At 39.0% G+C, this 27,688-nt stretch overlaps 1 protein-coding gene and 1 long non-coding RNA gene across 4 annotated transcripts in view; one reads left to right on the top strand and one right to left on the bottom strand.

Annotated features, from left to right (window-relative positions):
• Positions 1 to 27,688, top strand: part of GHR (growth hormone receptor) — a 233,514-nt gene that overhangs the window by 16,725 nt on the left and 189,101 nt on the right. The window lies entirely within an intron of this gene.
• Positions 184 to 27,688, bottom strand: part of LOC311608308 — a 34,215-nt gene continuing 6,710 nt past the window's right edge. Inside the window, exon 3 of the long non-coding RNA XR_014782905.1 lies at positions 184 to 2,452. This is a non-coding gene — a long non-coding RNA (uncharacterized lncRNA). The remainder of the gene's footprint in view (positions 2,453 to 27,688) is intronic.

Below are 27,688 nucleotides of genomic sequence, written 5' to 3'. Positions count from 1 at the left end.
CACTCAACTTCATGCTCTCTCTGTCTCTGTCTCTGTCTGTCTGTCTGTCTCTCTCTATTCTTTCTCTGTCTCTGTCTCTGTCTCTGTTTCTGTCTCTGTCTCTCTCTCAGAAAAAAACTAAACTAAAACCAAAAACAAGTAACACAAATCCCACAAAACCCCAAAGCCAAAAAATACCCAAACAAAGCAAACAAGCGCGCGCACACACACACACACACACACACACACACACACACACACACACACACACCCATGGAGTTTGTTTTGTATTATGGAGCTCTTCCTGGGCCTGGGGCCTGCCCTGCAGTGTGGTTGACACACCCAGTATCACTCCATTGGAGAAAATGTGTTTTTCCTCTCCTAGCAGTTACTGACTGCAAATACCTTTTGGTTAGGGGCAGGACTGTGTCCCACTTCCCCTTCTCCATGCCGGGATTCTGTCCAGCTTGAACTGGTACAGGTCATGTACAGCCATGTGAGTTCTAAAGGGCCTCAGCCCTGTTGTGCCTTGAAGATGCTATTTCCTGAGAGTCATAGCTCTTATAATGCTTCCACCTCCTCTTCTGAGTGAATACTTGGACCATGAGGGGAGGTATTTTATAAAGGCGTCTCAAATAACTTGTCTTAATCTTCCATAGTGAGTAGGATCTTGCCAGCATGTTCATAGTATGAAAGGAAGCCTAGCATTTCTCACAATGTCCTTTTAGATGCACATACATTGTATAGCCTCTCTACCAGTGAACTGGACTTGAAACTTTCATTCATATAGACTACTGAACATTTTCCTGGAAAAAAGGTTTGAGGACAGTCTGCATTTAGTGAGAGAACAGGAATGTGTAAAGCGTAGACAAGGCAATAGAGTAGTTCTGTGCCACATTTACCTAAGAAATCAGACAGAAATTTATGCTATGGCCAATGTTATTGGCAAGGGTTCAGCACCCAAGAAAATAAATTCTTCAAGCTACTGACAGTGATGATATCAACATGAAATGAATTGCCTTTTCTTTTTTGTGTTGTTGCTAGGAAAAGGAAGCCTACAACTAACTGAAATTTGTTCTTGTGAATAGCAAGTTTTGTTATTTCTTCTTTTGCTACTTATGGGCTGTCTGTTCTCAGCAATCTAAGTGGCTCCTTTCCATTCATCATCTGAGATTGCCTCACCTATTTCCTCTTCTTGGATCTATTCACTGAAAGTCTGTGTGTGGTTGATTTTTTTTTTTTGAGCTTATAGAAACTTATTCCCAATATATATTGTACTAGAACTTTGAAAAACTTGTAAAGTAACTATTCACTGACCAGTGAATATTTCCTGAGGTAATGGCATGAACACTGGTGTGGGTGAGATAATTCCTTTGTCTTTGGAGGTCACAACCTAATGTTCATGTTATATGACAGTCACTTGACTTAGAAGAAAAGACTCTAACATTAAAATGGGCACTTGTTCCAGTAAAATATTCAATAGTCTGTATATACTGAAGACTCAGCTCCTGTGCCTTGGTAAAGAATAGCGTACACATCACTGCTTTTTAACAATGTGCACAGGAAAGACGTCAGAGGTCAGATGGGATCTATAGTCTCTTCCTCCCGAGACAGTGGGCGGCTGCAATCTCTGGGCCACAATTTCCTTATCTGGATTGTTGATGAATTAGGTTAATGGCCTCTAACTTTCTCTGTCCATTTAAATCATTTTATCATTGACCAAATTAATCAGAATTTATGTTGGAGGAAAGAGTCTGGTAGGAATGTTTATAAACTCCCAGGTATTTATTCCTTCTTAAGTCAGGGTTAAAAATGACCAAATAAGATAAGAGCTTTCAATTGAAATCTGCAGGAGAGTTTTCGCTGTGTTTAGGTATGATACTTAAATATTCTTAAGTTCATTGAACACGACACACACACACACACACACACACACACACACACACACACACACACACACACTTTTTTTTTCACTTCACTTGAAAACATTAACGATTAGGCAATAATTACACATATTCTTGAGTAGTGAGAAGTCAAGGGAATGAACTTGTCTCTGCCTGGTCCTCTTTGTTCCCTGGAATTGCCATCCTGGCCCCTGAAGACACCATTTCTAAAAATAGACTAGATGATCAAGTCTTAAATAATGTGAATTGCTTCTCTTCAAATACAAAGAAAGAAAAGAATGAGAAACAAACAATGGTCACCACTGTTTGATGATTGCTATATGAAGTTAATGGGAAATTGGTCTTTAGAAGTGGAAAAACCCCAGGGCCCAGTGGAAAGAGAGTTGCAGCTTGTTAGCAGCAGGGCTCCATGTGGCCCTGGTAAAGGAAGGGTGCTTATGACTGGGGAGAGGGGCTGGGGGAGCTGGAATTCCTTTTCAGGGTGTTTAATGAGGCTTCTCCACAGATTTGCGTTTTCATCCTTTCCTGTGCGGAAGCTGGATCGTTAATTGGGAAGTGATTTCCTTACCCTGAAAGAAAAAAAAAGCTTGTTAGAGGATTTGTACTCTTTCCATCTTCTGCAAGATGATTCAGGTTTCCCTGTGACTTTCATTCTAGCTCTTCTGTCTACCAAGAGCAAGGGTCTGAGTGGAGGAGACTAGCATGTGTTTTACTGCCAGTTACCTGCCGAGGGATTTAAGTGGATGTATTAACTTACCTTTTGTGTTGCCGTGACCAAATTGACTTAACAGTAGAAGCGTTTATTTTGACTCACAGTTTTATAGGGTTGCCATCTATCATAGGACAAAGGAATGGTGAAGTTCAAGACAGCAGGAGTGTGTGTCAGAGTCTGCAGCTGACTAGGGAGCCAGAAAATAGGTTGGAACCAGGGTCTGGGATAGACCTCCAAGACCCTGCTCCTGGTGAGCTGCTTCTGTCAGCCACACACCTCCTCCCTAACACCCCACAGCTTTGAAAATGGTGCTGCAAACAAGAGAGCACGTGTTCAAAACACAAGCCCATGGAGAGCATTTTAGAGAGAAACCACAAGAGTGGGTATATTGTAGTCATAAGATTTATTTATTTTACTTTCTCTAGCTTGATAATATGTGCCTGAATTTTCTCCTTTTTAAAATATATGCTGAAAACATATTTCATTACTCCACTGGTCCCCAGCAAAGTTGCCTTCTGCATCTCTCAAGTTAACTTCTATCAAGCTCTTTTCAGTATGAAAAAAATAAAGAAATAATTAAATAACAAAGTAGGAGGTTAATTGCCCTTGAAGCCAATCTGCTCTTTGGGTGCTGACACATCACTAATGTGTCTCCTCATCCTCTGCAATAATGGAACATAATGTTCCTCCTGCTTAGCTCATGCTAACTTGTCAGTAAAAGATTTGTTGGGTACACAAGGGGAACTCGGGTTACCATGTTTCCCCACTAAATAATTTATTTTTTGAGGCTTTTAGGTATTGTTGTGGAGGCAGGAAGGTGTGCCTGTTTTAACTATGTATTAATTTTATAACAAAAACTGCTGCATTTTAAAACATACAAAAATTTTTAAAAGATCCACTTTCTTCTTAGGTACTAGTCCTTGGGTAAGTGTGTAGTGTGTGTGTGTGTGTGTGTGTGTGTGTGTGTGTGTGTGTGTGTGTGTGTAGTGTATGTCTCTGTGTGTGTGTTATATAAACCTACATGTATGTAGGCTTCTGTACACATAAACATGTGTGGAGGATGTGTTCTTACTGTAACTAGAGCTAAATATTCATGTGGCAAATTCAACATGATGACAGGAACAGAAGAGGGCAGTGGATGTAATCTCCACAAATACCTCAGCTACCAATAAACTTGTTTGTCTTTTATATTGTGAGACAAAAGTATTTTAAAACAGCTTTTTCACAGAATGCTGCTTAATGCAAAAAAAAAAAATACAATCAGTGTTTTTAAACTCTAAGAGAAAACTGTAACTCAATATTTATCAACACTTAATCTTACAGAAATGGCCAAAGATATTCTGAAATTTATATCTATTCTATGCAAAGATTTATAAAACAGGAAAATTGAAAGAATTCCTTTTTAGTATAATTATTTTACACATGTATAGAATATAACATATATTATGTATTTATAAACATAAGAATGTCTTTATAACTTAATAAATTATTTTTGAGTTTTATGTTCTTTTCAAAATAATTTTAAGTATTTCAAAAGTCACTTACTGACACAAAATTTTATCTCTTTTCTGTTCCAAACCAATTAATAAAAACGTCAGCTTTAAAGAGAAGGTTTTAATGCAATCTCCAATAACACGTAATAGACCAAACATGACACAAAATTCAAGATCTTAGACAAATCACATCATCAAAGATTGCTTTTAGGGACAATATTTAGCAGCATCTAAGTAGTAGTTAGCCATTTCCATGTTTACAGTTCAGTTTTAAATGGTAGGTGTTACTTATAGGGCTTTACTAAAATTTGTTTTAAGTTGATAATGAGGAGATGTGATAGATACTGATTTACATTCAGAATTTTAGACGCACCAAGATAGGAAAGATGTTTTCTTCAAAGTTGCCAAAACACTATGGATGTGAGATTTATATAACTCATACCCATATACACACCTATGTACATATGTGTGATAATATAAGTGTATATGTAAAAAATAAAATAATAGTTAATAAAAAAGAAATTTAAGAATGCTGCCTGATATAAAACACAGACGGGATGCTGTACTGTACATGGGATGGCTCTTGATCAGGTCCATGTGCTGAGGCTGTAAAGGAGGCAAATGTGATGAGCTCAAGGAACTGGAAGATGGACAAGCATGACCCTAGCAGGCTGTGTGTGAAAAGCGCTTGCGTCTGTGTCTGCTAGGTGGGCTACAGACTCCATGAGGCATTTTTCATTTGCTAGCGTGACAATGGTGGTCTTGCTCTAAGGACTGGAAGTGCGGTACTCCTCGTTATCAGAGGGGCTGGATGAGAGGCAAGTCCACCGTAGGCCTTTGAGCCCATCATGCACATTTTGGCTTTCAGTACTTTCTAGCCATGGCCTACGGACAGAAGGTTTGCACTGTCCCAGAATTTTCTCTAAAATCCCAGTTTCATAAAGTAATGTGATGAAGGTTAAGGAGTTGTTGGGTTCTGCACTACCCTTATAAGAAGGGGAAAGGAATCTCTCCATCATATAGTACACTATGCGTTCAGACTAGAAGAGAATCCTACACAGGGACTTAATTAGCTGATACTCTGATTCTGGACTCTAGACTTCCTAGGTTGCAGAATATTCTGTGTGTGTGTGTGTGTGTGTGTGTGTGTGTGTTTGTGTGTGTGTATACATTCATATATCATATATTATAAACACATATTTGTAATATATTTTAACATATTAAAATTATAATATATTTATAATAGATTACATATTTTATTTTGAGGGGTCATATTCCTCTCTGAAAGGGTTTACCTTTTACTTATGTAGGTTTATGACTTCATTAAGCGATTTGTCTGTTAACATTATTTTTTTATCTATAGGGTGTTGAGTCTATGAATATCATTGGTAGAGTAGTAGTCTAGAAGAAATCAAACGTGAAATAATGAAGGATATTTAATAATTCTAATTTAGTAAGTAAGTAAGCAAGTAAGAATATAATCATTATTTATAATTAAAAACTGTATAATTAGTAAGAATTGTAATGATATGGGCTCCAATGCAGTTTTTTCACATGACCTTGTAAGTGCTTATCCAATATAATTCAAGGAACACAAAAGATTCTTGTGTTACTAAATATGCCTTAGGTCCTCAGCAGGAAAAAAAAATCCCCTTATTAACCATGATTTGGGTGCCTGAAGCCTGGTTGGATCTCCTAATATCTGGGATTCCTGGGCTGGGCAATTTTTCTTCTTTGCCATGAAAAGCAGAGCAGCCCTGAGGAGCAAGGGGCATGTTCTTTTCAAAGAGAACAACGTTTCCCTTGAAGCTGTTAAGGTGGGGTGAAAGGATATAAACTACCTTGGCATGGTGCATGCTTTGTCATATTTCTCCTTTCCTCTCATTACCGTCTGTCCACAAGATTGGCCTTTCTCTAAACCTTCTCTAAATGCAGACTTATTTTGTTTGTTCATTATCAGGACAAAATACTGAGTTCCTTCATAGTGATCTTAACCTTTATCCTATCTTTTTCCTAAATTAACCAGGGTCTGACATTCTGTCTACAATTTTCCAATTTATGTCATAATCTTTCCTTTTCACCATGACTGTGTTTATCATTTTTCAGGGTCAAAAACTCAGCATTTGTTCCTCACTGTGGCCTCCTTCCATCATGACTGTCAGTTCACTTGGCATTTTCTTGCAGAGGGCTTCCCTGACTATCCATGATAGAACTGTATCTATTCCCTTTTCCTGTGTTTCCATAGTGCCTTGAAAATTTTCTCTGAGATAGTTACCACTGAGATAATTCTGTTTATCTGTAAAATTATTTGATTAATGTTTGCTTTCTCCCGTGCTCGGCCAGACCACAAGGGTGGGTCTGTGTAGTTTTGCTCCTGATTCTATTTGTGGCACGAGGGGTCTCTTTCTGTGGAAGGGGGCATGCAAGCAGGGAAAGAAACTCATGAAGAATTAGTTATTGAGGACAGTGGGGACACCACCTGTGAGGAGAGAGATGGTAGGAACTGGTTGAGAAGGATAACTAGCAGAGGCAAATCCTTGGCATATTTTCTTCAAGATTCTCAAGGTTTATGGCTGTGTTTCCTCTAATGGGCGATTGCTCGGTCCTGTCGCAGATGAGGTATTCATGGTCCTGACATGAGAAGCCCTCTAACCTTCTTGTTTCTAACCCAGGTCAGAGACTGTGTCTAGCAATGAAATTGGAATTACAGGACTTATTTAGTTTCCTTGTGTTCATCTTGTTTTTCCTTCTGATGTTTGTTTAATTTGTGTTTCTCAACTCATATTTTCTGCAAATTTTCTTAAACACCTAAGAGAATCATGAGGTCACTTTTTAAATGAACCTTAGTGACATCTAATACCACTTCCTTGATGTGGATGGTTATATCTCAATAATATTGTTGTGAAGATATTTGTGTATATTTCTTTTATACCCCCAAAGATGCAAGCGAAATAAAGCTTTTCAGATCCTACTTACTTTATTAATTTAAATATAGACTAAACTACTTTGTCATAATAGAAAAACGAACTACTTTTTCTCTCCCATAGAATGTATGTTCTCAAAAAGTTAACAAGGTTATTCAACATTTACTTCATAGAAGTTACATCCACTCATTACTTTTTATGATTTGTATATTGTGTGATATGCATATGTGTCACATGTGTGTGAGTACATGTACACATTCAGCAATCATTGGTTGATGTCCAGGACCTTCCTTTCTCAATGGCTTACCACCCTATATATTGAGGTGGATCTCTCACTAAAACCAAAGCTTGCTGATTCACCTAGTTTAGTTGGCCAGCTTGCTTGGGATTTTCTGTCTTCACCTTCAGAAGCCAGGATTACAGGGAGGCCTGGCTTCTATATGTGTGTGCTGGGGATCCAAGCTCCACTCCTCATACTTACTCACTGAGCCACCTCCCCAGGTCACAGCCATTCATTAGCAAAGGCAGTTTTCTCCCTTTGTCTTTGAATTCCTATTGTTCTATGACTGGAGGACTTTGCTTTAGATGTTTGATCATAAAATGTGTGTGTGTGTTTGTGTGTGTGTGTGTGTGTGTGTGTGTGAGAGAGAGAGAGAGAGAGAGAGAGAGAGAGAGAGAGAGAGAGAGAGAGAGAGAGAGAGAGAGAGGTGGGGGGAGAGGGAGAGGGAGAGACAGAGACAGAGACAGAGACAGAGAGACAGACAGACAATATGTAGAAGTACGTGTAGGTAGGCCCTCTGGTCCAGATATCGTTCCACAAGGCAAAAACACCAGGACTTCCTGTTTCACAGGTTTATATTGGGAAGATGCAGTCAAGCATATTATTTAAATAGAAAATTACAGTATCTTAAAATGAGCTGAATGAGAAATTACCTCTCATCTAACTTAAACTTTAAAGCCAAAACTTAAAAAAGTTTTGAGACGTTTCAATAATGGTATTTCAAGAATAAGTCATAAAATAAGGGGAAAGATTTACCATTTTAAAGGTCATGTTCTAATTCCTGCAAAATTGTAGTATTTATTTAACCTTTTCGTTATTTAATTTAGAATAAGATTGCTGTCATATCTCTAAGCATTTATGTAATAATGTTTCATTTGCTTTCCCATTAACAATTGCTCAGACAAATAGTCTTGACAAACGAGATGTAACTTAATAAGCAGGCATTTCTTAGTAGAAAACCAATCAAAGTCTGCTCCAAATGTGCATTGAGGGAGTAACAGAATAGATAAGTTTAACAATTTACTCAATGATATAACATCAGGGAAAATGTTTTTATGCCTTATTGCCCATCTCTTTGAATACTTTCATTGTAAATATAATTATATTATCAAAATATGCAGGTTGTAGAATATTATAATTAGGTATTTAAGTCCTAAATTGATTAACAGCAATATAAACATAGACGTGAACTATGAGTTAAATCTTAGAAAGAAGGTTACTATTAAATCTTTTTTGTATAAATGACAATAGAAGAGGAAAATTTTTCCCTGGAATTTTCCAAAGGAAATAAATATTCATCTTTAGACTATATAAAATAAAGAGGATAAATGGCTGGCTGGACTGAAAATGTCAACAGAGGCCTGTTGTATATAGCTTATTGTATTAGATAGAAAGGGGGAGATGAAGGAGAGATAAATCCATTGTTTGTTTTTTTTATGATCCCAAGTGTGGGATGGGGAACGGTCTTGTGAGAACAGGTGATGCTAATCCACTAGAAGACAAACCACCTCATGCGGGAGCTTGATTGTTGCCAGCTGAAAAGATCCGTGAACAGATTCTGAGAGGAGATATATAAATGAGCCAAAAACTGGAGGCAGGGCCTTTTGGAGACTTCGGATAGTTTTGGCTGTTCACCCCTCACTTCCAGATGGTCCTAGAGAGAACCGCTCGAGGGAAGGCTTCCGGCTCCATGCTCCTGCTGAGGTTCCGGGTTCTGGTTACTCCAGGTTCCAGCAGAAGAAATCCTGCTGATTACGCCAGGAGAATCGTTCCTTGGAACTGATATCCTTACGATTTTGTTATTGTATTCTTTAATCTTCTTTTCCTACTGTTTAGATTAGTCGGGTTATAAGTGGGGTACTCTCGATTAATAAGTTCATAATAAAATATATTTGTTAAGAAAATTGAGCCTACAGAGGCCTTTCAACCTTTAGCCACCATTCCTAAGTTGCATTATCATAGAATTATTTTTAATTAATTCTATATTCTGACCACAGTTTCTCCTCCCTACTCTCCCCTCAGTCCCTTCCCTTCCCCTCCTCCACTCATTCTGTTACTCTTAAGGAAAAGGGCAGGCCTCCCATGGATATCAACCAGCCATACATATCAAGTTGCTGTTAAGACTAGGCACCTCCTCTCTTATTAAGTGTGGGCAAAGCAACCCAATAGAAAGAAAGGGTCCCAAAAGCAGGCATCAGAGTCAGAGACAGCCTCTGATCCCACTGTTAGGAGTCCCATAAAAAGACCAAGTTACATTACTGTTACATATGTGCAGAAGTCATAGGTCAGTCTCACACAGCCCCCACCCCCCGACTGACTGTTTAGCCTGTGTGAGCCCCTTCGAGCAGAGGTTAGTTGAATATGTGAGTTTTCTTGAGGATTCTTAAAACACAAAATACTTTGAAAATAATTTAGTGTTAAATTACTCTTCTTTTGTTGTTTGTGTAAAGGGATCTTTTATTTGACAGATGTAATTGACATCTCTGTCTGCTATCATAGGCCTAATCCTGGAAGTGTCTAGTCTCCATACAATCTAATCTAGACCTAGAATGTTTTCAGCTTCTGAGACTGACTTTGAGTAAGCTCACCTGTTTTAGATCTTTCTGTACTCTGGCTGGCTGGTTTACTCAGCTGCTCTGACTCAAACTACTCTCCAAGATGACTGATTCAAATTGGCTTCTCTCTGCTTCTGACTCAATTGCTCTGCTTAGTCTCAGACTAACTCCAGCAGTCTGTTCCAGTCTTCTGGCTCCCGCTCGTTCTTGCGCTTGTTCTGTCGTCACCTATGTCCAGCTTCTCTGTACATCTGTTCTGGTAAAACTGATCCCCTCCCCACCCCCTGCCTCTCTTTCTGTTCTCATGAGAGTTGGGCATATCCTATTTTGCCAAATCTTTTTCTGATTCATTACTTTGCCTCTCAATTGGCTGCTTCCTTCTACAAACCTTACCTGTGTGGTTTGGAATTAAAGGTGTGTACTAAGCTCATGTCTGTATTCCAGCCGGATCATACTATAATCCATGGAATGTCTGCATCCCAGTGGTCACATACGCCTAGAGGGTCTTTGGATGTGATCTCCTGCCACATCAGCCATTTTGCTAGATTAAAATTCCTCTACATGCTTGTTTTGCCTTTTACTGAAAATAGATTTTTCCCTTATATAATATATATTGATCATGGTTTCCCCTCTCTCTACTCCTCAAAATTCCTTCCTACCTCCCTTCCATCCAGACCCACTCCTTTTCTATCTCTCATTAGAAAACAAACAGGCTTCTAAGGAACAATAATATAAATATAACAAGATAAAATATAATAATAATATAAAAGAAAAACTATCACAATGAAATTGAGAAGGAGAAACAGGAAAGGAACTCAAGAGAAGGCACAAGAACCAAAATCCCACTCATTTGCACACTGAGATATCTCATAAAAACACTAAGCTGGAAGCTATCATATATACACAGAGGACCTGGTTGAGACCCGCGCAGGCCTTCTGCATTCTCCCGCAGCTCCTGTGAGTTCCTGTGAGTTCATCGGAGCGTTGATCATCTTGGTTTAGAGGACCTTCTTCTCCTGGAGTTCTATATCTCCTCTGGACCTTAAACCCTTTCTTTCTCTTCTATTTATGGGTTCCTTGAGCTCTGAGGGGAGGGATTTGATGGAGACATCTAATTTAGAGCTGTGTGTTCCAAGGTCTCGCTCTGTCTATAATGTCTGGCTATGGATCCATATCCTGCAGGTCCAGAAAATAAATAACTGGATTTTTAAAAAATGGGGTACAGATCTACACAGAGTTCTCAATAAAAGAAACACAAATGGGCTAGAAACACTTAAATCTTCAATATCTTTAGCCATCAGGGAATGCAAATCAAAACTATTTTAAGATTTCATCTTATGCCAGTTAGAATGGCTAAGACCAACCACACAAATGATAGCTCACACTGGCAAGAATGGGAAGTAAGGGGAACACAATCCATTGCCGGTGGAAGTGTGAGCTTGCATAGTCATCATTAAAATCAGTGTGGTGGTTCCTCAGAAAGTTGGAAATTGGCCTAACTCAAGGTGTGCCTATACTGTTCTTAGGCATATATTCCAAGGACATTTTATCCTACCACAAAGACACTTGCTCAACCATGTTCATTGTGGGTTTACTCCTAATAACCAGAGACTGGAAACAACATAGATGTCCCTCAACAGAAGAATGGATAAAGAATATGTGGTAAATTTACACAATGAAGTATTTCTTAGCCATTTTTAAAAAAATGACATCATGAAATTCATAGGTAAATGAGTTGAACTGGAAAACAAACAAACAAAAACTGAAAAACAGAGCAAAGTATCTCAGATCCAGAAAGACAAATAGGATCATTGCCTTGACCAGTCATTACCAGAAAAGCTAAGTTACTATATATACATATATAATTTATTTATTCATATTACATCTCAATGGTTATTCCATCCCTTATATCTTCCCATTCCTCCCTCCCTCCCATTTTCCCCTTACTCCCCTCCCCTATGACTGTGACTGAGGGGGACTTCCTCCCCCTAAGTTACTCTTTTAAATAAAACAATAATAAAAGTGCCATGGCACAGGACTCAACTCAGTCAGAGATAGACAGGTTGAGCACACCAAACACAAATATCTGAAATCTGAAGTACTTTGAAATCCAAAACCTTTTGAGTACTGACATGTTGTTCCTGGTGGAGAATTCCACACCTTACTTTGTATGATTAGTTGTGGTAGAAATTAAAGTGTGTGCAATTATCACATATTGTAATCATGTACTTTTCAACCCATGCCCCAAGTTCACAAAATAACGACTCTGAGACTTATTACTTATGAATAAATGCCTAAGCCATAAACTTTGACTCATTCCATGATTAACTCATAACTTATTTTGCCTGTCTATCCCATTCCATGTGTGCCACATGGCTGGTTATCTCTCCTCAGTTTCATGTAGCTGTCTTCCTCAGAATCCATGGCAAATCTCACTCAGACTCTGTCCCAACTTCCACCTCCCATTTCCTGCCTCAACTAATAGGCCATCCATTTTTATTACTAGGTGATGTCTTTGCACAGTACACAAGAGATTCTTTCTACAATATATGATTTCAGATGATGTAAAGTATACACACAACAAATTTTGTATTTAACTTTATTCTCATTTCTAAGATGTGTCAGGATGTGCATACAATCTTACAAAACACAGTGGTGCCATGTATTTCTGGTGAGGGAAGACAACCTACCAGGTCTTATGACTTCTCCTCTCCTTTCCTTCGTGGTCTGCGACCTGATGCTGATGGGTCTTCATGTAGACCATACGTCCATGATGCATAGGTTCCACTCTCAGTGCCAGAGATTTGATGACAAACATAGTTTCCTGACCTGAAAACTAGTTTTCTCTTGTCCTATCCTGAGTGAAAGTCTTTTTTTCTTCTGTCTACAATACAGAGTTCTAAGTTGGACCATTTTTCTCTTGATATTTTAGAGAATGTACAGTGAGATAATGCCATTAGAAACACTTCCAAGAGAAACCAGAGATTCACCATGTGATGGCATCTTTGAAGCATGGGGAAGGATGTGATGGCATGGAACCTGGATAGACAATAGATACAATCCAAAGAAAATAGGAAATAGAAAGGTGGGTATGAAGCATAAGCAGGAGAGTCATGGCCAGGGACACCAGCCATAGGGCCTGTCAGTGTTGGTAAGCAGGGAGGTGGCCAAAAAGAGTTGAACTAGGCTGTCTCTAGAGTTCTTTGTAGACCTATTTTCTAAATTATGGATGGATATGTGGAGAGAGTGAGAATCTGCCAAGGTCTGTCACTCTATGTCTTTTGTCTTCTCTTTCTCCACTACAAATAAAGGAAGAGAACAAAACACCTTTTTCACAGTAGAGGTACCCAGGCCACAATAAACTAAATGAACGGATTTGACTGACTCAAATAGTGGGCTGGAATATATTCATTTGGGGAGAAATAATGAAGAAACTAAATAGGAATTTATTCTCTTTGGGGGAAACAATTTGTTTCTGTTGCCACGTACGTGGCTATGAGCATCCATAGTTCATAGATAATCTTCATAGAAAATAAAGTATGACCTGATTTTAAGTGCTAGGGTTGCTGGTACCCCAGGGCTGTGTACTGTTCCTTGAAGTTTAAGATATAAAGTTATATATAGTGAACAATGCTGTGGTGGTAAGCAGAGGCCTTCTGAGTCAAGAACAAAGACAGGACAGATGGGTCCAGAGGCTACTATTAACTTGGTGAAGTCAGAAGAGTGTATTTGGCCTGAAAAGTATGGTTCTCCTTTAGGTAAATGTTGATGAGTAGAGAGCATTTTTATTTAATTTAATTTATTCAGATTACAACTCAATTGTTAACCCATCTTTTGTATTGTCTCGTTCCTCCCTCCCTCCTACTTTCACCCTATTCTCCTCCCCTAGATAGAGAGCACTTTTAAAGCATGACAGTAAATATAAGGCAAGGTACATATCAAAATGTATTTATGTTTAATTATGACTTCAGGATTAATTGAGATGTTATCCAGATAACTTTATTCTAGAAAGAAACTCTTTTGTTCTGCAGAAAGGAGATTTGGAGAAACGGAAGTCAGATAGGTGTCGTATTTTATTACTTTCTGCTAACAGACTGCGTTTTCTCAGTCTTTGCTGGGAAGGGGGCAGCTGGAGATTCTGTGAGAGCTTAATGGGACATGAGGAAAGGAGACAGACAACTCCTCATATGCGTGCAGTCCTTATGCAGTTTATATAGGAAACACTATAGAGGTAGGTGGAGGACATACATTGGGATTTTCATGGAAAACTCCTGAAGTAGAAACAACAGCATAATTATTCCAACCCCTATGACAAGAAGGCTCATTTAGACATTTTTATTTCTGGTGCATTCCACATTGACAGATAAATCCAGTTCATGCCTCAGCACACATTAGAGTAGGTGTCCAAGGAAGGGGCCATGAGGGTACAGGTATGATGGGGCTTCTTTCTCTTGATTCTGCCCACTCCACTTACCTCTGCAAGCATCTTGTCTAACAGTCACATGAAAACTTCCCCTTGGACTGGAATTGAGCCATAGTCCTTAAATTCTGATTCTTCTAACAATTAAGTCCAGCCAGGCTGACAGACCCATGTCACTCAAGAGACTCTGGACATCCCTAGTCTTTATAATGTAAAAGCCTTCTTTCTAGAAATTCCCTATGGGCATTTACTCCGTGAGATGAGCATTCATTTTATCTTTTAGAAACATGTGATGTGGTGCTACACAAGAGAAATGTTCCCCAAAATCTCAAGCATGTGAATACTTGGCCCCTAGTTGATGACATTTTTCGGTAGATGTTTCCTGGGAGATGTCTGTCACTAGGAGTGGGCTTTAAGATTAGAAGCCATGAGCCATTTCTTGTTCCCTTCTCTACTCTGTGCCTATGGCTCAGGATGTGAGCTCTCAGCTTCCTGCTCCAGCTGCCGTGTCTGATCCTTGCTTCCATGCTTCTCTGTCATGTTGGACGTTTACCCCTCTGAAACCATTTAGCCCAAATAAGAGCTTCCTTTTAGAAGTTGCCTTGGTGACTGTGCTCTATCACAACAGCAGAAAAAAAAACTAATACATCTGCCAAAAGATGACTTGTTAACAGTGACCTAGCAGTCTCACCTCTTCAGTGGGCCTGGGAGGGGGGAGAAATGTCTGTATGCAAATATTCTCACACCCACATATACCACATATTATTCATTCAGAATCATGTCTTATACTTGTTAACTGCTCTGCCGTAGACTTCCTCATCTAATATGCAAGCAGAACATTTCAACACACCCCAAAGGTTAAATCCAAATTCATGTTTGTTTCCTCGGTAGATTTCCCCAGTATCCTAGAGGATGGTTCCAATGATGACACGGGTTGAACGCAGATGTTCTGCCGTTGTGTCCCCTGCTGCTTCTTTTAAATTAGATCTGACTTTTGTTCATTCAAAGAGCCAACAATACCTTTTTCGTAACTAATATTAGTCACCAGGAACTCCTTTCATGAATACATTTCCCAGCACAAAAGTTTGAATTTAAATACCACATTTCCACAGATCTTTGTATGATAGCCACTATAAAATAGAAATATTTTCCTCTGAACTCTGCCTTGATGCACTACTCACATGTTGTTGTTGTTTTATTCTGTTTTAATGCTGCTGCTATTTGATACAGCCAAGGAATACTCAATTAAGTCTGAATATAACTTTGAAGTAAAAAAAAAAACAATGCTACTCAGTACTCTGTAGCTAGTTTTCTTCCAACCTGCTTTTCCTTCCACATTGTGCATGGACTTTTAATCCTGTTTCATTTTTTTTTCGAGTGCTGGAGAATTGAAGCCAGAACCTCATGTATGTTAGGCAAGTGGGATACCTCTAAGCTTTTGTGGTTCTCAACGCTTCTAATGCTGAAACCCTATAAAACAGTTCCTCATGCTGTAGTGACTACCCAACCATAAAACTGTTTTTGTTGCAAACTTGTTACTATATTTCTGCTACTGCTGTGGGCCATAATGTAAACAGATGCAATTTTTTCAAATATTTTTGGTCTCTGTGTAGTTGAATCTAAGGATGTGGAACCCATAAACAGGTAAGTCAGACTGTTGACATAAAAGAAATACTGCATTTCTTCAGTCTCAGGAGAGAGGGGAAAAGGGAGGGAGGGAGAGAAAGAAGGAACCAGAAACAAGACATTACATTCTCAGAGTTTTCTTGACTGGGAGGGTAGAGGTCACAATGCATACTGTTAAAAACTCCCCAAGAATAACTGAGTACCTTTCTATCCAAGCCTCAGCTGTACCAGAGCTTAGTTCTGGAAACCCACACTATCATGTTTTTCTGAGGAAATGTGTTTTTCCTTTCCCCTTGGATTCTTGATGTCTGCTGTAGTGCTTTTTTGATTTGCTGTTGTTCTGGCAACAGGTCAACTGGCTCTCATGGTCCTTAACATTTCTGGTAAATATTCCCAACATTTGTGACTGGAAGGAATCCAAATTCACTTAAGGTATTTGCATCCACTCTATGTTCAATGCTCAGCATTTTTAACGTTTTCATTGGTAAGTATACCTTAAAAATAAATATTGCATAGAGGAGAATCAACAACAACAACAAAATCAAACATTTTTGATGTATTAACAGCCTCAGATATGGTAGAGTGTGATCAGAAATCTTCCTTTCTACTTAAACACTGTGATGTCACAGCTTGGGAAAGCAAGCATGACAGTAGATATGAAAGCCAGACTTCCCCATTCAAATGTGAGCACCAGCACATGTGAGCTACAGCATGGGTAAATCAGCCTTTCTGTGCCTCAATCTGAAACTCCTGAGGATCAAGTGTACTGGTGGCTGTTCAATGCCTGGCTCCAGGCCTGCTGAATAACAGGGCCAGGTGTTTTTGTTTAAATAATGCATGAAATGTTACAGTTATTCAGATAGATTAACAAGCATTGAGAGGTTTAGGAAGTTCCTTGGAGTTTATGTGTTTTGAAGTAACAACACTAGTTAATTACAGAGACAACAATATATATCATGACCCGGTAGTTTAATCAATACTATAGCTCTTAGGGGTGATATGGAGAATAAGCATAGATGCACACCTTTAATCTCAGCACTCCAGAGGCAGAGGTGGGTAGATCTCTGTGAGTTTGAGGCCAACCTGGTCTACAAAGCAAGTTCCAGGCCAGCCAGGGCTACAAAGAAAAGCTCTGTCTCGAAAACCAACCAATCAATCGAACAAACAAGCAAAAAAAAAATCAATATTATAAATGAAAAGATGAAAGAATGGGAACCAAGTATTCATAGCCAACACCTTAACTACTGAATGCCTACTGTGAGTTTCAGTGCTCTTAAACGTTCTAGAGATGATGCTAAAATGATAAAAGGGGCTTAGAAACATTAACCTTACGTGAGTCAGATCATTTGTCCTTTGGGAGTGGAGGGTGGTGACCGTTCACTGACAGCTCAGTAGGATTAAACTATAGGAAGACTTTGACAAATACTGAAGAACCACATGAACAGTAGGCAAATTTTGATGACTTTAGAATGACAAACTTGAAACTATATTAGTGGGAGTGGGTGGGTTATAATGGGATCCCATGCTTTAAACATCAACTGGAAGATGATCATTTTAGCATGCTTTAACTACTTCTGGAGACATATGATATGCTGTCCATAGAACCTGGCTTAGCATGTCTTCTTGATGGGGAGGCCCGATGGCACTCAGAGGAAGGATAGCCGACTACCAAGAAGAGACCTGATACCCTAGCATCATATTCAAGGGGAGGAGGTCCCCCTCAGTCACAGTCATAGGGAAGGGGAATGGGGTGAAAGCGGGAGGGAGGGAGGAATGGGAGGATGCATGAGATGGGATAGCAATTGAGATGTAATATGAATGATTTTATTTTTTAATATTAAAAAAAAGAATCTGGTTTAGAGTATGTTCTGGTTTTACATCTAATTAATAATGAGCTTCATTTGAGCCAAACATCTGCAAGAGTCATCCCCTAATGTTAATTCAGTTGTGGATTTTATGAGTACTATTACATAAAATTTTTTAAAAAGTATATAGTATAAATATTTACAGTCAGACCATAGCTAGGTTACTAGCCTCAAGCCTAGGTCACAGGATTTAAAATGGATATTAAGAAATTAAATGACATATTAAAATGGATGCCATAATGCTTAAAGGGCAGGAAATAATGCCAAGTAGTAAATGAGGATTAGGTACACAAGTGGAACATGCTTTATAAAGCCAAGAATTACCATTGGCTGCATCTAACATAGGAGGGCGGTTGGAGGTCTAAGGTCTGTAAGTGAGCAAATAGAAGAAAGGGCTGTTAAATACAGGATTGGTCCACAAAGGAGCAGCCTACCCAGTAAAGGGCAGAGTGCTTTGTGTATAGATACTCATTTAACGTCAACTGGGCAAGCTCATGTTGTTGGAGATGAGAGTGCAACTGCAGGGTGGGAGATTCAGGCGTCTCTCCTCCGAATGTCCTTGAGGTAAGATTCTGTTACCTTGGTTACACTGGGGATTGTTAAAAGTCATAGCCCGACTAAAGAATAAATGCAGTGCATTGATAAAATACTTTTTATTGAATAAGCTTTGGTCTAAGAAAGAGAGTAGCTGTTTCTAAGTGAGAAACATATGTGGGGCTCAAAGATAATATTCTCGATAGAAAGAAATTTTATTCTCAGTCTTTGTTGAATGTGGTAAGGAATAACCAAAGCTTAGCCTAATTGAGAGAATTCATAGTGGTAAATGGTCTAATGCATAACTTGATGATTAATTAATCGTTACACTTAAACAAAGCTCCAAAAAAGCAAATTCAGGAACCTTCTATGCAAATAGCTGTTTTTCCAATGTGCTCATGAGATGATCCCTCTTCTGGCTGCTTCTGGTTAGCAATGGACTATAGCTATTGCCAGGTAAACCAGTTCATTGCAGTGTAATCCAGATTAGCCTTTTCAAAGTCACACTCCATGAGAAGCACTGAAAATAATTAGCCTTTGTTTATCTACAGAAGATATGTTGTAAGAATACCACCCCAACAGTGGATGCTTGAAACTTACTCGGAATAGTAAAGAATTTTGTAATTAAACGTCTTTTCCATCTTACCTAGAAACTTAGATATAATAGAGTTACAGTATTTAAAGTTTTATGTCAACAATACAAACAAGTAACACAAATTTATTGTTCTTTCATAATTTCATAGAAGATTTGTTCTTACCTATTTAGAATTTTGCCATCTTGGAATATGATCCTTTTCATTTTTTTCCCCTTGAAAATCTTCATCTTTATAGTTAATGAAACCTCTTTAGATCGTGGCCAATTGCTGGTCTTACTGATTTTATGCTTTGGGGGCCAACATTAATAAAATAGGTTTTACTTAGCCCCATCTGGTAGCTGAGAAACCTACTAAGTCACTACAGGGCAGGTAGCACGTACTGTGTGGGTAGTTGGACATAGGGCATATTACTATGGCATGAGATTTCCATATTTTGAAAATGTTACAGTTTAAAACTATAGTTTTGTTTTTAGAATTTTCCATTTAACATTTTTGGACTGCTGATTAACTACCTGCAACTAAAACTAAAGATAAAGGAGTTTGGCAAGTTATTTCTGAGTGAAGTATATTTGAATATCTCTGACCTAAGGCTAGAAGTACAATGAAAGAACCTATTGGAATGAGAAGACAAGATATGCAGACCTTAAGAAAAAAACTGCATTCTGATTACTAACAGCATAATGAAGGAGAATGTTAAAGGAGGTACAGTCCGTGACAATGGTGTGAATTCAAAGAGATGACTCTAAAGTGTATAGTTTTCTGGAGTGAAACGTGTGGTGTAGAGAGAATAGTTTACATAACAATTGAATCAGTTCCTCTAATATTTTCTCTGGTCTTTGATTTTTATTATATCTCCTTTAAGAAATTAAGTCAGCTGGGTTAAAATGAGCTAATAGAGATTGTTGGATTCTTTGTGAGCTAGTTAGGTTTTTTGTTTGTTTGTTTGTTTGTTTGTTTGTTTTTGTGGGTTTCTTGACAACATGACACAAACTAGTCATCTGGGAAGGGAGGAACTTCAACTGAGGAATTACTTTCATCACACTGGCCTGTGGGAAAGTCTGTAGGTGCATTTCCTTGATCGATGTGGGAGGGCTCACTTTATGGTAGGTGCTGCTACCCCTGGGCAGGTGGTCCCGGGTTGTATAAGGAAGCAGGCTGAGCAGGCCAGGTGGAGCAAGCCAGTAACAGCATTTCTCCATGGTCTCTGCGTCAGTTCCTGCCTTTGGGTCCTGGATCTGCTTGGGTTTCTGGCTTGGCTTCCCTCAGTGATGGACTATGTCTGGGATTTCTATTGCGGTAATGTACCTTGGCCAATGGCAACTTGGAGAAGAAAGGGTTTATTTGGCTTCCAGATTACAATCTACTGTCTGAGGTGAGCAGGGCAGGAACTCCAGGCAGCTACCTGGGGGCAGAAACTGAAACAGGAACATCAAGGAGGGTTTCCAGAAGAAAGTGGCTGTGTGATCAACCCACTTAGAGCTCAATTCTTAAAAGTCAATATACAGAATATAAACACAGTGTCAGAGAAAGGGACCTGCACAGGCCTAAAAGTCAAGAATTGTGGCATATGGGCTCTGTTCCAATAGAAGGATTTGACACAGTCGTATATCTCACATTTAGGACACACCTCTCTTGCTGTTGCCTCTGTACAGAGCACAAAGTAAGATCATAATAATGCTTGAAGCCAGCCCACAGAATATCATGTTGAAAAGTATGAATTCTGAAAGTGCATGCCTTGGAGAGAACATTTTCCTTTAGTATTTTCAGGCTGTCGACATTCTTTAAAAGACCAGAAAGGGCTTTTTTTTTTTTTTAACGGAGAATCGTGTGATTCACCAGATGTAATCTGAAAAACCAGGAAAGTGGTGTTCTTTGAACTAAATCGTCAAGGTTGGTACACTTGGCAGACAATTCCTTAACTGAAACTAAGATTCCCGCACTGCCACCTGAGGACCACAGCGTCCACAGCAAGGGTGCTCTGAACGCGTCCTCCTTTTCAAGGTTTCAGATGCTGTAAAATGTGACTGGGAAATAAGCATTTTTCCAGAAGTGGGAAGGAGGCTTGAGGCATGTGAATGTGATCGATCAGTCTGCTACTGGAAACGTGAAATGGATGCTTTCTTTGCCTTCTGCAAATGCGGAGCTCGCTGCCCCTCTGTGTAACAGTGCTGCTTCGAGGAGCCCAGAACTGCTGTTAAATCCAAGACAACAGCTGCTTTCTGCTCACTCAGGCCCTCTGAGACATGACCCAAGACAGGAAAAGGGTGCTTAGCATCCGCTTGTTGCCAGAGATTCAATATATGAATTTTACTATGAGAATAAAAAGTTGGCCCACTTTTAAAAAAGGTTAATAAAAAATTTATTACAGTGTGTTCTTTCTTATGATGAAATCAATTTAAATTCTGGCCTCAAAGAGGCAATATTTTTCAAAGCAGCAAGCAACCGCTGTAAGTGACCCCAGCAATGCCCACAATCTTCCACGTTAGGAGTATGGAAAATCTGAGGGATGGACACTTATTTCATAAATGACACTCAGCCAGGAAGTGTTCTGAAAGAGGCACTTACCCAAAATTTAATATTCATGAACTATTGAAAAACGAGAAGAGTAAATGACAGTGTGATGCTTCCCTATTATCTCCAGACTAGTGAAATTTATTTGAAAAATTGATCTTATAAAGCTAAGAAGATCGTTTCTCTCCCCCGTGGTTTCAGCATTATCAATCTACACCAGTGTTTCAATTCCCTGGGCTGGCTGTTCTCTTACACTAACTTTATGGCTACCCATCATTGAACTTCTTCTCCTCCTTCCTTTTCTAACTCTACTTCATTTATGAGCATTTTCTTGTTTACTTTAACTAGAATTAATTGTGCTCTCCTCTCTGATCTCTGAGTACCAATGTAGCCATCACCACCTCCATCACAATGTGTTTTCTATTGTGGTTCTTCATGCATGTATTTGTTTTCCTTCCCTCCTTTACTGTTTGAGCAAATGAATGCCGAATCTACTTTTACATATGAGAAAAAGGAACAAAAATTTGAGTAACTTCTCCAGGCCCACACAGCTAGGTACAGCTTTACTCTGGACATGATGAATTTTTTTCTAGTTTATTTTTCTTCTCCACTTGTCCTAAGATAAATAATTGCTTTTCTGTTTTCACTGAATCAGCACATGCTATTCATGAGAAATCTCTAAGTAACAATCATTCCTGAGTGAAAATTCCCCATATAAAAAGCAGAATATAGTTTTGCACTGACATTTTGTTACTGTCCACAGCACCTAGAGGCAAGCTAACAGGAAGACTTTGAATTCAGGAAAGCATGCTAATTTCACATAATATCATGATCTTTCAGTAATCTCTCACCCCTGCATCCCACATTCCTCCTGGCAACTGCTGTAAACCTCCACGGGCCCCAGACCCTGCCTTCTTGCTCTCAGCAAGTGGCCATGTCCTGCTCTAAAAGATTTTGTTTTCAAACATTGATATAAATAGTCATAGAGAAAACTTGTGATGTCATAGATTTGGGTAGACTTCTTCCCAGAGATTATGACTCCATAGATCAGGATCAAGGTGGGGGCATAAATCTAGATGTGTTTTGTTTTTGTTTGTTTGCTTTGTTTCTAACCAGCTCACAGGTGATGCCAAGGCAACTAACTGGTCCAAGGACAGAATTTTGAGAAACACTGATTTAAGCCATCCTATGAGAAAGGATGCTTCCTCCCATAGAAAACTCTCTGTATACCAGCAGTTTAGACAATGAGGCAGTTACTCAGGGCCAGCTTGGACTATAAGAAGACCCTGTTTCAAAAGAAAAAAATTGAACAGCAAATATCTTCTGTTGACTACTTATGCTTCCTCTCCTAGTGTGAATGAGACCCCAGAGCAAGGCCATTCGCAGGCTAATCCCTCCCCCATGCATCTTCACGTCACATCACATCATTTTCAGGATCTTGTTAGCATTTAGCCACCTGTGTCTTTGAATATTTTATGTCAGTCACTCTTTTGCCTTGATTTCTCTCCTAGGTAACTTACAAAGCCACACATTTTTCAGGTTCACCACTTAACTGAATGATTATAAACAATATTATTTTCTGTAAGAATGCCTAGAGATTCAGAGTCCACTCTGTTCATTAGGGACTGGGCTTCTGTTGTTTGGAAGTTGGTCTCTGAAGAGCAAAATTTGGAGCCGAGTTTAATTTTTTTATGGAGAAGGCTACAGAGACACCGTAAAAGAGTAAGTACATGTAGATCTGTAATCTAGCAAGAGATGGATCTTTTAAGTTCCCAGGAAGGAAGCACACTCAGGTCAAGGAGCTGAATTTGTTCTGGATGGCCCCATGGGAGCTGCACTTCACACTTTGTGCAAGTTAGGTGGGGTGGGGGAGGAATAGGGTGCTAACGTACCTTGAAACATTTTGCAATGAGCCCTCTGCATTCTAAAGATTGTTCTTGTCTATTAGGAGTTTTCTGCCTAATAGACTTTGCTGTCCTTCTGTTGAACACTTAAACTCCTCCCTTGTGCTCACTTTAATTCATCTGGATTCCTTATAACGAGCCATAGCATTACTCATTCATATGTAGGCGCTGCACTCCTGTTTTCTTCTTAACATGGAGTGAGTAGCCTCTATCTGAGGTAATTAAGACCAGAAGAGGTTTAGGTTTTAGATTTGGGGGTTAAGAAGGACATGTATGTATTTGGTAGGATATCTTGAGGATCATATCCAAATACAAATACAAAATGCACTTGTATTTTATATATACCTTGCCAGAAGGTAATTTTGTACAGTATTTTTAAAACTTATTAATCATTTCAGGATTTTTTTTCTCGGATCTATTGAGGTCATCTGTGGAATTTCCTGTTTGTGGCATCATGCCATTTACTCAAAATGTTTTGATTTCGCAACATTTCATATTTAAGATTTTGGCATGAAGAGTACTCAATCTATAGTATTTTCAACTTCTGGTAACCAACTCATAATTCATTATGTTAGTTTATCTTAATTCTTGACAAGAATATTTAAACAAACAAAAATTGTCTTCTCTGGAAATTTTGGTTAATCCACTAGTGATGAATTTTTCTCCCACACTTTTTGCCTCCTCACTTCCTTCTTGGTTCCTTCTTTCCTTCCTCCTTTCTTTCTTCTTTTTGATACAGAGTCTTTCTATGTAGCCCAGGCTAGCCTCAACTTCCTAAGTACTAAGGTTGCAATTGTAAGCTAACATACCTAGCTTATATTATTAATTTAAAAAATATGCCTACTTGTCACTATATAGTTTGTCAGTAAATAGAGGTAATGAAATATGACACCAAAAAAGAAACATTGTAATAGACCAGATCAAGAAATGGCTACAAATCAACACATCAACCCACTATAACATCAGAGATCTAGATGTAGTTTCTCTAGGTAGTAGGTCACACTTGTTCTTCGGTCTGTCCAACGGGTTATTGATTATTGATATTCCGAGTCTTTTTTTAAAATTATTTTTATTACATCACTTTTTTACAGCTTGATCTCAGATGCTCTCTTCTCTTTCCAATCTCACTCTCACATCCCCTCCCACTGTTCCCCCCTCTCCGTCTTCTCAGAAAAAGGGAGGCCCTCAAGAGGTACCAACCCACCCTGGCACCTCAAGTCTCAGCAGCACTAAGCACATCCCCTCCCACTGAGTCCAGACAAGGCAGCCTAACTAGGAGAAAAAGATCCAAAGGCAGGTAGCAGAGACAGAGACAGAGACAGAGACAGAGACAGAGACAGTCTCAATTCCCATTGTTAGGGGACCACATGATGATCAGGCTGCATATCTGCTACAAATGTGTAGAAGGCCTAGGTCCAACCCTTGCATGTATTCTGAGTCTTTAGCAATGTTTCTTATACATAAGACCCACTAAATTTTTCCCATTTTGCATTATAAAAATCATGTTGTCTGCATATTTTGTTTTCTCTTCTAAGGCACGGATGCAGAGGGAGGAGACCCTGAGTTGTTTGTTTAGGAACATCCATTGAGCCATGTATATACAGATTTTATCTCAACTCTGATGGTCTCTCTTATGCAACAAATGTAGATAATGAGTGGCTGTAACACATGTGTAACTGTTGTATATAGTGATTGCTATTAATAGGAAGCTTATTTCTGGCAATATAACAACAGCTATTAAAAAAAAAAGTTTACAGGCCTGTAGTGCTGGAGGTTGAACCAAGGCCTTGTGCATGTTAGCAAAGACTCCAGTACTGAACTACCCAAGTCTGGCCTCCACAGAAGAATTAAGTTAAAATCAATGTATTGGCAGGCTTTCAATTGTTCTACTGTATAGAGAGTTGCTTGAGGATTATAGCATAGTGATATGAATTATCATTGGAGTTTATTGACCTGTTCACCTGATTTCAGGCATTTTACTTCCTCCATGGGTTTTAAATTATGGCCATTCATCTTCATAAATAGAACATTCCAAGTAGGACAAAGTCAGAAAACAAATATTTCAGAGCATAAACTTCCTTCCTGTCTAGCTGTGGACTCTAAATGTCATTTAAATATCCTCCCTCCTTTCCCTCTCTAAAGAAAACACAGAAACAGAAACTCTAATAGATTCTAAAGGAAAATGTCACTGGGAGATTCACACATAGAGAGCAGGGAAAAGTGGGCAAGCATCTGCACTTGATTTGAATTTAGAAGAGGAACCCTGAAATAAAGCTCTCTGCCTATGACACACTGTGGCTACATTTTGATATTAAAGAGTGTCAGCATTTATTCAATGAAACGTTGGAACAGCTCATCTCCATGTGGCTTTGACTTTATTTCTTCCAAACAGATTGAGTTGTGTATCACCCAAGACCATTGACTCTCAGAAGTGAGATTGCCACTTGCTGATAGACAGTGCTGTGCACAGGTGGATCTCTCTAATACCTTAGCACTGTTCAGCTCTGGCAGAGAAACATAAGCCATCCTAGCCGACTCATGCTGTACAGTGAGTTCTACCCAATTATATTTGTGTGTATGAAAGATGGGATGGCTTTAATTGGTATAGGTCACTTTTCTGTGCCTAAAAATAAACAGTTCGCTATTAAATGACCAAAAGATTTTTTTCTCCATAGATATACTGACCTAGTTAGCAATGTCCTCTGCTCTAACTGACTCTGGATTCTACTGAATTAATTCTAATAAAGTAAAGCCTTAACCCATTGCATAACATTTATCAGATTTGGTTTCTTCTTGTATAAAAAGGTATAGACTACTTACATGGTACATGAAAAATTAGAAATGATTGCAGGATACCTGGATTGCTACATGATCACTGATTTTTCTAGAACAGATACACTGTACTGCATGTGCTCTGTGAGGCGCTATGTGGGAACTACTACCTGAAGGCTGCATGGAATTCCCTGAGAATTCAAGGAGCCAGCAATTCAAAGGGTTGGCTAGAGCTAGGGCAAGACCTCACTAGCTAGGCAGAGGGATGGGGCATTCCAGGAACAGGTGTGGATGCCAGCAAGGAATGAAAACAGGAATAAATGGCATCTCCAAAGCGACAGATCGGGAAGTTTTAAGTATGACTGGAGATGGAGGTTGGGCATAAGGTATTAAGGGATTTGTGGAAGAATGATTGCTAGCTAGATAAAGAGGAGAAAACTCACTAGGCTGCTTGTCTCCTCTCCCTCCCTTCTAGCCCACAGCATGCTCAGACACTTCTGACTTTTCTTTATATTCTGTTTCTGAAATAAATTTATACAAGTGCTGTGTGTGTAGGGGTGTGCTCACTAGTGTGTGCACAGACGTCAACTTAGGATATTTTCCTATTGTTCTATTAAATGCCATCCTTCTCCTTTTCCTTCCTTCCTTCCTTCCTTCCTTCCTTCCTTCCTTCCTTCCTTCCTTTTTTAGGACAAAGTTTCTCACTGAACCTGGAGTTCAGCTGTTTCATGTAGAGTGGTTGGCCATCAAATCACTGGGATGTTCTGCATTGGGTTGCTGATGTACACAGCCATGCTTAGCAGTTTTGTGTTTGTTGTTTGTTTGTTGATTGTTAATTAACCTGGGTACTAGGGATCCAAACAGAGAGCCTCATGCTTGAGCAGCAAACATTTTACCTACTAAACAATCTCCTCAGCCCTGTACTTAAAAGAAAGACTAAGAATACAGAATAGACGGAAGAGAGTCACTTTTAGGTCTGCATTTGTAGAGTCTCTGTGAAGCCTATCTGCTAATGTTTTCTTTTTTGTTTGTTTGTTTCTTCTCATATCACTATATGGTCTAAAAATTATTAGGGAAAAGGCTGATGTGAGTTATGAGACCAGAAAATCCAAATAGTGGACAATGAATAGAAAAAATGGTGGCTAATATTGAGGAACAGAAGAATTTCCAAAGAACAAAATACAAATCAAAGGTGAAATATAAGGAAATAACTGTTTACTATTCAAACTAAACTAGATACAAATGATACTAGTCAGTGACGCATTGTTTTTGATACATGTCATTAAAAATTGACTGGGGTTTGTTTGCACTGCTAGTTTTTCCAAAGAATTAGAAAGATACTGAGTCCTAAAAGAACAACTAATGTCAATGAATCTCCTTCTGGAGATGGCTTCAAATGTGGCAAACAAGCCACTGGGCAAAGTGTCCTGATTCTGCCACAGACAGAATTCTGTCTAAAAATGGGCAAGCTTGGATGCAGGCAGAGTTGACAGCCAATCTCTGCCTAGGCAGGGTAAGCAAGTCCTCAATCGTTCCTGCCTCGCAAATGTCTGTCAGATATATTGGGCCAGAAGGCTGAAGATGATGCTCCAACATTATAGAGAGTTTTGGGT

Source organism: Acomys minous, assembly GCF_964271855.1.
Source record: "Acomys minous genome assembly, chromosome: 11".
NCBI classification, from domain to species: domain Eukaryota; kingdom Metazoa; phylum Chordata; class Mammalia; order Rodentia; family Muridae; genus Acomys; species Acomys minous.
Note: the sequence above shows the minus strand (reverse complement) of the source record. Positions and strands in the feature narration are given on the sequence as shown.